Source organism: Orcinus orca, chromosome 18, assembly GCF_937001465.1.
Source record: "Orcinus orca chromosome 18, mOrcOrc1.1, whole genome shotgun sequence".
In the NCBI taxonomy this organism is placed as follows: Eukaryota; Metazoa; Chordata; class Mammalia; order Artiodactyla; family Delphinidae; genus Orcinus; species Orcinus orca.
Window position 1 is genome coordinate 25,242,396 of NC_064576.1, and position 15,392 is coordinate 25,257,787.

General features: G+C 37.1%; 1 long non-coding RNA gene across 1 annotated transcript in view; it reads right to left on the reverse strand.

The window, feature by feature from the left end:
* Positions 1-450: 450 nt before the first annotated feature.
* LOC125961930 (uncharacterized) overlaps positions 451-15,392 on the reverse strand; it is a 193,214-nt gene continuing 178,272 nt past the window's right edge. Inside the window, exon 3 of the long non-coding RNA XR_007473065.1 lies at positions 451-1,724. This is a non-coding gene — a long non-coding RNA (uncharacterized LOC125961930). The remainder of the gene's footprint in view (positions 1,725-15,392) is intronic.

Consider the following 15,392-nt stretch of genomic DNA (forward strand, 5'->3'; position numbering starts at 1 on the left):
TAGAAATAATTTTCTTCTGTCTGTAAGTTTTTAAATGGTATAAATGTTATCTTAACTTGAAAATATACTAACTTAAAATATATCACAGGGGCTTCCCTGGTGGCACAGTGGTTGACAGTCCGCCTGCCGATGCAGGGGACACGGGTGCGTGCCCCGGTCCGGGAAGATCCCACATGCCTCAGAGCGGCTGGGCCCGTGAGCCATGGCCACTGGGCCTGCGTGTCCGGAGCCTGTGCGCCACAACAGGAGAGGCCGCAGCAGTGAGAGGCCTGCGTACAGCAATATATATATATATATATATATATATATATATATATATATATATCACAGAAAAAGTTATAATAATATTATAGAGGATAGATATTTTGAGTTGACTGACAGACTCACTGGAATGTTTTCAATATTACTGCAATGGAAATTTTACTTCGTATAGTTATGAAGGTACTACCACAAAATGAATAAATAAATACCAAATTCTCTCTGTGCTCCATAAGGATATTATGATAAAATAATTACTTTGCTTACTTTCATAGTTGGTAAAAATCTTGTTCAATGCAAGTTTTCTAGACAATTCTTCCACTGTATTATTAATAGTAATAGTTCCTGGTTTTCTTTCTTTGATTCACATGAAGCACTAAAAGGCAGGCCACAAACTCAGAAATCACCCTATAACAGGCAGCATGACTTGGGTTCTACAGCTTTTTCCGTGAGACAGGAAGCAATTGAATGTCTCCATGGCTTTATTGAAAGTTTTTATAAGTCTAGACAAAAACTTACACAGAAACTGTTTGCAACCCTGTAACTACAGGATAAATGTGTGCAGAATGACTCTCCATGGAGAGTCAGTAATTCCAATTAGACTCCTGATCTCTGGGAGTAGACCATTTATTTGTTTGTAACTTAGTTACAATTCCAAATATTTTTAGGTCTTGATTTAAGCTTCACTAAACTGAAGATTTCATAAACTAGTAAAAAAGCCTTGGTGTATTATGACTCCATTTTATACTTTAATCCACTTGTAACACTGTATTATAAATTGACATTTTGATATTTTCATGTTTTGATTTTTTTTAATCTACATGCAAACAGATTTTATTAACATTTAAATAAGATGACTATTGCATAGAAATGCATGGTATTTGAAATACTTTTCATAAGATCAGATTATTTATTTTAAAAAAAACCAATCTCTATAAAGATAAGGACAAAGTATTAGGCAATAACCAAGATGGCTTTGTAAATCATCAGTAGTGTCTTGTAATTAATCGCCCATTCATACATTTGAAATTGCCTCTTAAATAAAAGGAGTAACAAATCAAACCTGTTTGACTTTTGGTAAAGTTTGGTTTAATCCTGTGTGCTGTATCTGTCATTAAATCAGATTTTAGACCTAATAACGTTGAAATGGGTTATCAGAAGAATAGAAAGTTGTCTTAACTAGGATAAGTGACAGAAAACAATCATGGCTATTTTAGGTAGAAAGTGATAATTCAATATAAGGACACGAAAATTCTCTTGGAATAAGTCAATGCCTCCAAAGTTTCTAGAAACAGAAAATGATAGTTTTCAAACTCTTCATTACCCCTGCATACCTGCTATATGACATCTGCTTAACTGTTTTCACCCCAAGCAAATTAACTTCCTTTGCTTCTGTCATCTGGAGGGTTAGTGGATCATAATCTTCCATGTTATAGGTCCAGACTTGGTGCATACAAAGAGCTTTTCTGTCGATAGAGAAACATAAAGAGTACGTAGATATGATTGTTACTCTCAAAGTGCTTATAATTGGATGTTTGCAGTACTTGATAATTTCTCTAATTACCTCACTGTCTACTATGAGATCATCATATATTCATGGTACAAAATGAATATTTACTAACTTAAAAAGTAATGTATATTTACTTTCAAGTGTACACCCATAGTTATATGTATATGTTACTAATAATGATTTCAGTAGACCAAGCAAACAGCAATAAGGGGTAAAATATTTAAGATGTCAGGGAATCATTAACTTAGTAAGTAGTGTGATTGCTGTTTTACAGATCCAGGATGTCTGTAAGATACAGAAGAGTTGATTCCATAACTATTCTAAAAGGTCAAGAAAGCCAGCTTTTGGTAGTCCATCAACAATTTTGTTCTAATTGTTTTTTTAAATTGTTAGGAAATAAGATCTATACAAAAGTGTGAAGGTGTAGAGAAAGTCACCTCTGGCGAGGCAGTAGCTCCCTTTCGGTCCCTTACTCTCACCTTGTAAAGCTGACGCAATCATACCACACCTCAGCCCCAAATCGTCCACGTCTTCACATCTCAGAGTGAAAGACAAAATCCACCCAATGGTCCCAAGACCCCACAAAATCTGCTCCTTCCTCTTGGCTCTCTGAACTGATCTAGAACTTTCTCCTGCCCATACTGCTCCTGACACATTGTTTTTCTCGCTGTCCTTCATGGAGCTTTTGCATTTGCTGTTCCATCTACCAGAAGTGCTCTTTTCTCAGATTTCTGCATGGCCCTTGCCCTCATTTTCTTCAGGTCTAAAATAACAACACACTTTCCACAGCCCAGACTTTTCTATCCTACCTGCTTTATTTGTCTCTGTGTCTGGCATGCAACGTATTCACTCAAACTAAAGCATGAGGGACTTAGTTTAATCTAATTATAATTTTTTTGTCATAAAGGTAATTTTAGGTCATTTTATAAAAACACAGAACTTAGGGAAGTTGGTGAAATCATGTTGTGAGATCTTTTAAAAGTGTTAGGTTCTTACCAGTTTGGGAGAGTTTATGAGCGATCTACCCTAAAGTTAGTAAATGAGTTGCGATTACTTCACATGGTCATGATACAGATGGTTGGCAAGTTTGGGGATGGCCAAGTGTCATTCAACAGGCAACGGAGTGTATGAGATTTGGAATCAGAAGAACAGTGTTCAAATATTAGTGTTGCCACTTCGTTGCTTGTAATGTTGGGCAAGGTCATAAAAGAGTACAGAAGATATTAGTAATGGAAACTTAAAATACATGAATAAATAAGTGAAGGGACTTTTGTAAACTTATTAAAGGGATGTAGAACTTATAGTATCTGGCTCACTTTGTTGTAGTGAGGATGAGATAAAATATAAAAACGCTCTATAAAGTGAAAAACAATATATATTATTATTATTACTCTCGGTAATCAGGAAAGTAATAAGGTAAACACATAACTGAAAAAAGTTTATACAACCTTGTGTGGGTAGAGATGCTGGTCAACACACTGACATGCACAGGTCTAATAACAATATAATTATGAAACTATAATAATGAAAAACTAATAATAGTAATATTTATCTCAGATGACTATGTGCCAGCCACTGAACTAAGAATTTTACAGCCTTATCTCTTTGAGTAATTACTGCAATCCTATGAGGCAAGTGACTATTATCATTCCAACTTTATAAATGAAGAAAATGAAAGAATAAGCAGCCAGTTCACATGCTAGTGAATGCTTCAACAGTGGCTGGAGTTGGTAAGTTTATTAATCATTTGGGATTGTACACACTCATATTGGTATTGTTAATCTAAACCCATAACAATACCCTTCATACAGCCAATTTCCATTTCATTTTTGAAAGTGGAAATATAAAAGGTAAACAAATTAATTAACGTTTGTTAGGATTTAAAAACAAATATACAAATTCCTACACACATGGAAAAAAAAGCTGTTGCAATGAGTCAGAAAAGCATGAGGTCAGAAGTGTTTATATAAATGTTTTTTTCTTTATTTTTATTTTATTTTTATTTTGTAACATCTTTATTGGAGTATAATTGCTTTACAATGGTGTGTTAGTTCCTGCTTTATAACAAAGTGAATCAGCTATACATATACATATATCCCCATATCTCCTCCCTCTTGCATCTCCCTCCCACCCTCCCTATCTCACCCCTCTAGGTGGTCACAAAGCACCAAGCTGATCTCCCTGTGATCAATTTGAAATAAATATACAATAGGTTACATCCTCAGTGGCACTGGTAAATTTTATTGCAGGATGTGCTTCTTAAGGAATTTGCAAATAAAAGTCCTCAAGAGTTCCGGCCCAGCTGTCCCTTGCAGACCATAATGGCTCTTTGGCCCTCTGTTCCACCAGAGGTCACTGCACCACCTGCCAGGCAAGGCCCCCAGGTGCTGAGGGCAGATCCTCCCTCCCCCATGGTGACCTCTGTACACACAGTGCCTTCCTGGGTCTTAAGAGAGGATGATCCATCAATATAAGTGAGCTTTCTGCTCCCATAGAATTCATAGAACACACAAGCAGGTGATTATAATTATCCAGGCCCTAGAAATTCCAATACGTCTCTTCTCATGCTTGATTATATGAAAACGAGTAATACAAATTGCTGAAAAACTGCTCTGAATGAGGTTGAAACCCAAGGTCTAGAATGTAACAGAATTGCCACTATCTTTGATTTTTTTTATCATCTGAAAGATCAGCTCCACCGTGAATAACTTTGAGGGGTTGCCTACATAAGTGGGTTTTTTTCCCAGTATGATTTTTAACTTCAGCGCTGATGGCAAGAAAGAATTAAATGATTTAAGGGGGCGAAAAAAAGTATTTACAGGGGAAATAGCTATGTGATTGTGAAGGAGCTCTTACATATTAAACGGGACAGTTTTGTCTCTCGTCTCATAGCTACAGAAAAACAGGAAGTATTGGGAAGGGAAAAATGAGGGTTGGGAAGAGGTGAAGGTGGGACGTCTGCTTTGTCTGTGTGAGATCTCTTGCTGGCACTATGCCCAGAAATTTTTTCTTACCCCTTTGAAAGACAGAGGCTGTATAAAGAGCTCTAAAGAGATTGATTTTCCTGGGAAAAGATTTGAGACAGGACAGTCAGGGCAAGCCAGGCTGGTACTGGCCGTGAGACCAGACCAGAACGGATGCGGGATCCTGGTCAGTGCTGTGAAAAAGGCCAGGAAGAACAGCGAGGTGAGACGCCCAGAGAAGGCACTGACTCTGAGGTCCTTGGAGGACATGGCGGTGGGGGAAAGATAGAAAAGGCAGCTTTGGGAAGTGGGAGCAGGGGAAATAGTAGAAAGGGAAAACACCTGTTATTTTAAGCCAGTGATTAATGATCACAAGGAATTGGAGACTTGGAGATGAAAAATAAATGTGAGGATTTACCTAAAGGAAACAATGAAGTATACATGGATATTTATATACAGGGGAATTTACTGCAGTGTTATTTATAATATTGAAAATTTTAAAGTAATCTGTATGTCTATATACATATATATGATATAGAGGATATATATTGTAAACATATATATGATGTATATGTGAGTATGTAAATATCATAGAATACGTAGCCATTAAAATATATTTTCTAATAATATTTTAATTCTAAACAGGTATTTTAAGTTTAAAAATCCATAAAGCAGCATTTACCCTTATATATATATGGTATATAAATATACATATACATGCATGTATACACATAAGTGAAGAGAGAAGTGAGAGATAATGAAAGAATACATCAAATTGTCAACAATGATTTTCTTTAGATAATGGAAATGCATGATTTTAATTTACCTTCTCTATGCTTTTTGGTGTTTTTCAGATTTTTTTACAGTACTGGAGTCTGCCTTTATATTTTGTATTTTCTTAATTTGTGTCACTTATGAACATTTTCTAGTTTTCAATAAATACTGGATATTGTTTTTTTAATTAATTTTTATTAATTTTAATTCAGATTCATTTTTTATTAAATTAAAATAAAAATGCATATCACCTTCAAGTAGCACACTTAGAATAACCCCATTTTTCTTTTTTTTTTTAATTGGAATATAGTTGCTTTACAATGTTGTGTTAGTTCCTGCTGTACAGCAAAGTGAATCAGTTATACATAGACATATATCTATTCTTTTTTAGATTCTATTCCCATATAGGTCATTACAGAGTATTGAGTAGAGTTCCCTGTGCTATTCAGTAGGTTCTTATTAGTTAAGTAAAGCATAAAGTTCCCCTGTTCCAGTTCCTCTCAAGCCCCTGTAATATTTTGAGTCTCATCTCTTGGTGGCCCCATATTTATCCATGTTTGTTTTCAATTCTTGTATTAATTATTATCAGGATTCTAAATAATATGTTTATATTTTATACTAGTTATTCTACATATGCCTCTGATTCTTTCTCTACTCTTTATTGAGCAGTCCCACTCCTGGATATGAATCCGGAAAAAACTGAAAACACTATTTCGAAAAGATACATGCACCCCAGTGTTCGTAGCAGCACTACTTAACGTTAGCCAAGATATGGAAGGAACTCAAGTGGCCATGCATATATGCATGTATATATACAATGGAATATTACTCAACCATTAAAAAAAGAATGAAATTCTGCCATTTGTAGCAAGATGGGTGGACCTAGAGAATATTATGCTCAGTGAAATAAGTCAGACAGAAAAAGACAAACACTGTATGATATCACTTGATGTGGAATCTAAAAAATAAAGCAAACGAATATATAGAGCAAGACAGAAACAGACTGTGGTTACCAGTGGGGGAGGGAGGGGGGAGGGGCAAGATAGGGGTATGGGATTAAGAGATACAAACTACTATATGTAAAATAGAAGAGCAACAAAGTTATATTTTACAGCAAAGGGGATTACAGCCATTATTTTGTAAAAACTTTTAATAGTCTATAAAACTTTTTATAATCTATAAAAATACTGAATCACTATGCTATACACCTGAAACTAAAATAATGTCATATATCAACTGTACTTCAATTTAAAAAAAGTCAATTTGTGTCATCAGGGTTGTGTTCTTTCTGGAAACTCTAGGGAAAATACATTTCCTTGCCTTTCTAGCTTCTAGAGACCACTTATATTTCTGGTACCTGGCCACATTCTTCTTGATAACCAGCCAGAAGCACCTCAGATCTCTCTTTCTGACTCTGACCTTGACTTTCATGCTTCCCTCTTTCACTTATAAGACTCCTGTGATTACAGTGGGTCTATCTGAATAATCCTGAATAATCTCTACATCTCAAGATTATTAACTTAGTCACATCTCTAAAGTCCATTTGGCATGTAAGGTAACAAATTCACAGGTTCTGACCATGAGGTCATGAACATCTCGGGGGTCATTGTTCTGCCTGCCACCATGGCTAAGGATAAAATGCCAAATTTAATTATGTGGTTTGCAAAATTACAAGCTAGTTAAATGCCTGACTCTCCAAGTCTTCCATAACAAGAATGGGCACTGGTCAGAAAGGAATGTGATCCTTAGACTTGGAATGGGAATATTTGGGCAGACACAGACAAGCCTGAGAAACATTTCTCTCAGCCCCTCCAAGTCACCCTTGCTAGAAGCAGCCACCTCCTCACATGTCTAAGTAAACTGCCTCCCTTTCATTAAAACCTTTCTTTAGTTGTTTGTTCCCTGGGGAAGGCCTCTTATCCTTCCTTACTTTTTCTACCACTTCTCTCTGTTTTCAGGTTCATAAAAAAATCAGCTCTCAGAATGTCCCAGAGGGAGAAAGGATTTGGCACATATACCACTTAGGAAAAAGAGAGTGAATATGCTAAAGAGCTCACAAAACTTTGCTAATATATTTCAATAAAAATCTGGGGAATACAGGTGTAAATGATTTCTGATGATGGTGGTCAAATATGATGGAACATAAGGCTAGACGTGTTTGAATTAAGCCATTGGTGCTCTCTGTGGTTCTAGTTTTTGGGTTTTTTTTTTTTTCTTTTTGGCTGCACAGCATGTGGAATCTTAGTTCAACAAACAAGGGATCCAACCCCGGGCCCTTGACAGTGAGAGCATGGAGTCCTAACCACTGGACCACCAGGGAATTCCTGTGATTCTAGTTTTAATGTATAAATTCTGAGTAGCAATCAGTGACGGTTTGGTTGGTTAATTGAAGCCCTGTCTCAATAATGACCTCTATTCAGTGTGCTTCAGATGCTGGAACTTCCCTGGCATGCTTTAGAGGAGGAAATTCAGACGCTCAGGGAGATGGGAATCTTGAGGTGGATCAATTATGTGCAACCTATTCAGCAACCATCAGTGAAATCCATGGAGGGGATTCAGAAACTTCCCTCCTGAAGACATTAGGAAACACACGGGTACAGGGAGCTCAGTGGTGGCTGTCCTCTACAGGCTGGGGACGGCAGTTGGGAGATGCTGCCACAGAGTTGAATTCACTGATTGCAGTAGAAACAAGAGAATGCCACAGAGGCAAAGAACACATAGTAACATCTAACCTTGAGAGAAAAGATGGGAACAATGGGAACAATTACTATAATAGAAAGAAGAAACAGTTTCTGATCTAGAAGGATCCATGGTTGTGGCTAGTTAATCACTGTGTCCCTAAGAATAAAATATATGAGAAAACATATAAAGTGTATCCTGAGGAATATGATCAAACAAAACAAAACAAAACTCTAGGTCTGGTGAGTGGAAAAGTGACTTGAGTCACTGTAGTGGAAATTCGTAACTTCAGACCCAGTTTCTGAACGTAAGCCTGTGCACCTGAAATGAGAGAAAATCTGGGTCCTCTGACATAAGAACCTGAGATAGGACCACAAATTGTATAATTTTCTTATATTCCTCACGTAGTTCCTTAGGATTTCCTTGCATGGCCACGTGCTTTGGTAATGTTTTCTCACTTTAGGATTTCTTTTTGATATTTATGCAGTACCACAGAAGTAATTTTTTAGAAAGAATACTAGTAAACATGTCTTACCTTACATATCTGAATATGTCTAATATATGCTTTTACACTTGAAAGCTAGTTTAACTGAATATAAAACTTTAGATCAAAATATTTTCCGTAAAATATTTATTCTTCCCTAAGAACTTTTGAAGACACAGGAATTACAGTGTTCTTTAGTTGGATGCAAATCTGATTCTTATTAAATTATGGGTAACATGGTTTTTCTCTCTTCTAGCAATGAAATTTTTAGAGGGCTTAATTGACACACCAAGGCCACCAGCTTAGGAGTTCACCAAGAAGAGAAATTAGCATAAATTTGTGTATTATAAGAAATGAAATATTGTAGCATCCTATGACTTGTGGTAAAATTAACTGGCTTATGAGATTTCAAAATGTTTGTTAATAAAATCTTTCTTTATCTGATACTTAAGAGATTATGTTACTCCTGTAACAGTAATCTGTAATCAACTAAGAGTTTGCTAATAATACATAAATGTTCGCTGGCTTCAGTTCCTCTCCTCCTCCCAGAAGTCTAATATGGTAGGTCTGGAGCCTGTGTGTTTGCATTTTTAACATGTATCCCAGGGAATTATGATCTTCTTCAAAGTTTAAAGATCATTTTCATATATTTGTCCCAGTAAAATGTGCCATGTAAGAGGCAGTCAGTGAAATATTTTTGAAAAGGAGGATAAATGAATGAGAATGAAGGAATAAAAGCAAATTTAAAGGGAAACCAAAGTCTGAGACCACTTGTCTCTGTGAGCAATGCTTTATTTCTAAGTCTGCAGATCTGATGAGCCAACAGAATATGATAAATAGTGTAGTGTAGTATTGTAGCAGCAAAGATATTTCAACCTCTCTGAATCTCCATCAACAAAATGGTAGCATTTCTCACAAGGTTCAAATTAGGAACTGATTTAGTTAATTTCTCCCAGCACATAATAGGTACTAAATAACTGGTGGCTCTTATTCCAGAAAATACTTCTATCTTATATCTTTGACATAAATTCAATGTCCTTACTTGACACTATTGAGCAGAATATGTATCTTTTCATTCGAACATGAAGACCAAAGTCATAAAACGAATTCAGATTTATACTAACCTGAGCATATTATTTTCAATGACATTCATTTTCCTCACATTGCCCCTTTGGTGCTGGCTGAGCTATAGAAAGCAAGAAATAGGCTTGTGAGAAAAAAGAGACATATCCTAATGAGATTTAGGTCGCTTTCCCCCCCGCATTTTCTATGGTGAGCGTTGATTAATTACGATGAGAAAGTGTTTCTAAAAAACATAGGAGGGGCTTCCCTGGTGGCGCAGTGGTTGAGAGTCCGCCCGCCAATGCAGGGGACACGGGTTCGTGCCCCGGTCCGGGAAGATCCCACATGCCACGGAGCGGCTGGACCCGTGAGCCATGGCCGCTGAGCCTGCGCGTCCGGAGCCTGTGCTCTGCAACGGGAGAGGCCACAACAGTGAGAGGCCCGCGTACCGCAAAAAAAAAAAAAAAAAAAAAAACATAGGAGACTCAGCTCAAATGCAACTGCCACTCAGACTTCACTAGATTTTCCAATTTATATTCAAATGATCCCACATTTTGGGATCAAGACTTGGGGGGATCTTTGATAACAAAGTTCTCTTCAATCTGGCATTTCCCACAACTCCACAGGGTCCTCCCCAGGGCCCGGGATGAAGAGTCCAGTCCAGTAAGTGTGCATGCAGATCAGAAAGAGTACACTCACCTAGTTTTAAAACACCCAAGATGCTGTGCCCTGAATTTTAAACAGTGCATGTGACTTGGTTCATTTTGGTTTCAAGTTCAAAGGCATCAGATCAGTTCTGTGGGTTAACAGTGAGTACATCTTTCAAGAGCTGCTTGATCCCTTCAGACATGGAAGTTCTTCATTCCTGGAGATGTGCAACTCTGTCTTTGGTTTTTCTAGCAGCATCTCATACACAGGGATGATCTCAGACCCCTGTTTCACAGAGGCCCCCAGGAGCTCCCCGGGGGGAATTTTGAGTGAAGTTTCAGAATCTGAGTAAGCAATGGGCGGGCACAAGTGTTGGAAGCAGCTGGATTCTAGTAAATTGACAATAACTAACAGGAAGTAGTATCAGAGCAGATGCTTTAGGTAGTAACAATCGGAGAAAGTCAGCCTGAAAGATTTGCCCATCTCCTTAAGTGTATCATCTAGTCATTAGTCATGGTAAGCTACTGGGCAAATAGTCATAGGCTCAGACATGTGGCATCTTGGGGACAAAGAGTTTCCCAGAGTCACATTAAAAAACTGAAGGATGCTATGTAATCTTTTTGGTTTTTAATAAATATAATCCTTTATTTTGGGGGGGGTGAATTTTTATATTTAATTTTATTTTTTTATAGCAGGTTCTTATTAGTTATCTGTTTTATACATATTAGTGTATACGTGTCAATCCCAATCTCCCAATTCATCCCACCACCAACATCCCCCCCCCCCAACTTTCCCCTCTTGGTGTCCATAAGTTTGTTCTCTACATCTGTGTCTCTATTTCTGCCTTGCAAACCGGTTCATCTGTACCATTTTTCTAGATTACGTATATATGCGTTAATACACGATATTTGATTTTCTCTTTCTGACTTACTTCACTCTGTATGACAGTCTCTAGATCTTTCCACGTGTCTACAAATGACCCAGTTTCGTTCCTTTTTACGGCTAATATTCCATGGTACACACATATATATATATATACACACACACACACACACACACACACACATACACATACCACATCTTCTTTATCCATTCATCTGTCGGGCATTTAGGTTGCTTCCATGACCTGCCTATTGTAAATAGTGCTGCAATGAACATTGGGGTTCATGTGCCTCTTTGAATTATGGTTTTCTCTGGGTATATGCCCAGTAGTGGGATTGCTGGGTCATATGGTAATTCTATTTTTAGTTTTTTTAAGGAACCTGCATACTGTTCTCCATAGTGGCTGTATCAATTTACATTCCCACCAACAGTGCAAGAGGGGTCCCTTTTCTCCATACCGTTTCCAGCATTTGTTGTTTATAGATTTTCTGATGATACCCATTCTAACCGGTGTGAGGTGATACCTCATTGTAATGTTGATTTGCATTTCTCTAATAATTAGTGATGTTGAGCAGCTTTTCATGTGCTTCTTGGCCATCTGTATGTCTTCTTTAGAGAGATGTCTATTTAGGTCTTCTGCCCACTTTTTGAGTGGGTTGTTTTTTTTCATTATTGAGTTGCATGAGTTAATATATTTTGGAGATTAATCCTTTGTCCGTTAAGTCGTTTGCAAATATTTTAACACATCCTGAGGGTTGTCTTTTCATCTTGTTTGTAGTTTCCTTTGCTGTGCAAAAACTTGTAAGTTTCATTAGGTCCTGTTTGTTTCTTTTTGTTTCTATTTCCATTACTCTAGGAGGTGGGTCAAAAAGATCTTGGTGTGATTTATGTCAAAGAGTGTTCGTCCTATGTTTTCCTCTAACAGTTTTATAGTGTCCAGTCTTACATTTAGGTCTTTAATCCATTTTGAGTTTATTTTTGTGTATGGGTTAGGGAGTGTTCTAATTTCATTCTTTTACATGTAGCTGTCCAGTTGAATTTCCCAGCTGAATTTATTAAAGACTCTGTCTTTTCCCCATTGTATATCCTTGCCCCCTTTGTCACAGATTAGTTGACCATAGGTGCATGGTTTTATCTCTGGGCTTTCTATCCTGTTCCATTGATCTATATTTCTGTTTTTGTACCAGTACGATATTGTCTTGATTACTGTAGCTTTGTAGTATAGTCTGAAGTCAGGGAGCCTGATTTCTCCAGCTCCGGTTTCTTCCCTCAAGATTGCTTTGGCTATTCGGGGTCTTCTGTGTCTCCATACAAATTTTAAGATTTTTTGTTCTAGTTCTGTAAAAAATGCCACTGGTAATTTGATAGGGATTGCATTGAATCTGTAGATTGCTTTGGGTAGTATACTCATTTTCACAATATTGATTCTTCCAATCCAGGAACATGGTATTTCTCTTCATCTGTTTCTGTCATTTTGATTTCTTTCATCCATGTCTTATAGTTTTCTGAGTACAGGTCTTTCACCTCCTTAGGTAGGTTTTTGTTTTGTTTTGTTTTTTATTCAGCAGGTTCTTATTAGTTATCCATCTTATACATATTAGTGTATATATGTCAATCCCAGTCTCCCAATTCTTAGGTAGGTTTATTCCTAGGTATTTTATTCTTTTTGTTGCAATGGTGAATGAGACTGTTTCCTTAGTTTATCTTTCTGATCTTTCATTGTTAGTGTAGAGGAATGCAAGAGATTTCTGTGCATGAATTTTGTATCCTGCAACTTTACCAAATTCATTGATTAGCTCTAGTAGTTTTCTGTTGGCATCTTTAGGATTCTCTATGTATAGTATCATGTCATCTGCAAACAGTGACAGATTTACTTCTTCTTTTCCAATTTGTATGCCATGGCTAGGTCTTCCAAAACTATGTTGAATAATAGTGGTGAGAGTGGACATCCTTGTCTTACTCCTGATCTTAGAGGAAATGGTTTCAGTTTTTCACCATTGTGGACGATGTTGGCTGTGGGTTTGTCATATATGGCCTTTACTATGTTGATGTAGGTTCCCTCTATGCCCACTTTCTGGAGAGTTTTTATCATAAATGGGTTGAATTTTGTCAAAAGCTTTTTCTGCATCTATTGAGATGATCATATGGCTTTTATTCTTCAGTTTGTTAATATGGTGTATCACATTGATTGATTTGCGTGTGGTGAAGAAGCCTTGCATCCCTGGGATAAATGCCACTTCATCATGGTGTATGATCTTTTTAATGTGTTGTTGGATTCTGTTTGCTAGTATTTTGTTAAGGACTTTTGCATCTATATTCATCAGTGATATTGTTCTGTAATTTTCTTTTTTTATAGTTTCTGTGTCTGGTTTTGGTATCAAGTTGATGGTGGCCTCGTAGAATGAGTTTAGAAGTGTTCCTTTGCAAGTTTTTGGAAGAGCTTGAGAAGGGTGGGTGTTAGCTCGTCTCTAAATGTTTGATAGAATTCACCTGTGAAGCCATCTGGACCTGGACTTTTGTTTGTTGGAAGATTTTTAATCACAGTTTCAATTTCATTACTTGTGATTCGTCTGTTCATATTATCTGTTTCTTCCTGGTTCAGTCTTGGAAGGTTACACCTTCCTAAGAATTTGTACATTTCTTCCAGGTTGTCCATTTTATTGGCATGGAGTTGCTTGTAGTAGTCTCTTATGATGCTTTGTATTTCTGCAGTGTCTGTTGTTAACTTCTCCTTTTTCATTTCTAATTTTATTGATTTGAGTCCTCTCCCTCTTTTTCTTGAGGAGTCTGGCTAAAGGTTTATCAATTTTGTTTATCTTCTCAAAGAAACAGCTTTGAGAACTTTTCTTGATCTTTGCTATTGTTTTGTTGTTTCTATTTCATTTATTTCTGCTCTGATCTTTATGATTTCTTTCCTTCTACTAACTTTGGGTTTTGTTTGTTCTTCTTTCTCTAGTTTCTTTAGGTGTCAGGTTAGATTGTTTATTTGAGATTTTTCTTGTTTCTTGAGGTAGGATTGCATTGGTATAAACTTCCCTCTTAGAACTGCTTTTGCTACATCCTATAGGTTTTGGATTGTCATGTTTTCATTGTCATTTGTCTCTAAGTATGTTTTGATTCCCTCTTTGATTTCTTCAGTGATCTCTTCGTTATTTAGTAACGTATTGTTTGATTCCCTCTTTGATTTCTTCAGTGATCTCTTCGTTATTTAGTAACATATTGTTTAGCCTCCATGTGTTTGTGTTTTTTACTCTTTTCTCCCTGTAATTTATTTCTAATTCATAGCGTTGTGGTCCGAACAGATGCTTGATATGATTTCAATTTTCTTAAATTTACCGCGGCTTGATTTGTGACCCAAGATGTGATGTATCCTGTAGAATGTTCCGTGTGCACTTGAGAAGAAAGTGTAATCTGCTGTTTTCAGATGGTATGTCCTATAAATATCAATTAAATATATCTGGTCTATTGTGTCATTTAAAACTTGTGTTTCCTGGGCTTCCCTGGTTGCGCAGTGGTTGAGAGTCTGCCTGCCAATGCAGGGGATATGGGTTCGTGCCCCGGTCCGGGCAGATCCCACATGCCGCGGAGCAGCTGGGCCCGTGAGCCATTGCCACTGGGCCTGTGCGTCTGGAGCCTGTGCTCCAAACGGGAGAGGCCACAGCAGTGAGAGGCCTGTGTACTGCAAAAAAAAAAAAACAAACAAAAAAAAGCCTTGTGTTTCCTTATTAATTTTCTGTCTGGATGATCTATCCATTGGTGTAAGTGAGGTGTTAAAGTTCCCCACTATTATTGTGTTACTGTTGATTTCCTCTTTTAGAGCTGTTAGCAGTTGCCTTATGTATTGAGGTGCTCCTCTGTTGGGTGTATATATATTTATAATTGTTATATCTTCTTCTTGGATAGATCCCTTGATCATTATGTAGTGCCCTCCTTGTTGCTTGTAACATTCTTTAAAGTCTATTTTATCTGATATGAGTATTGCTACTCCACCTTTTTTTTGATTTCCATTTGCATGGAATATCTTTTTCATCCCCTCACTTTTAGTCTGAATGTGTCGCTAGGTCTCAAGTGGGTCTCTTGTAGACAGCATATATACGGGTCTTGTTTTTTAATCCATTCAGCAAGCCTGTAT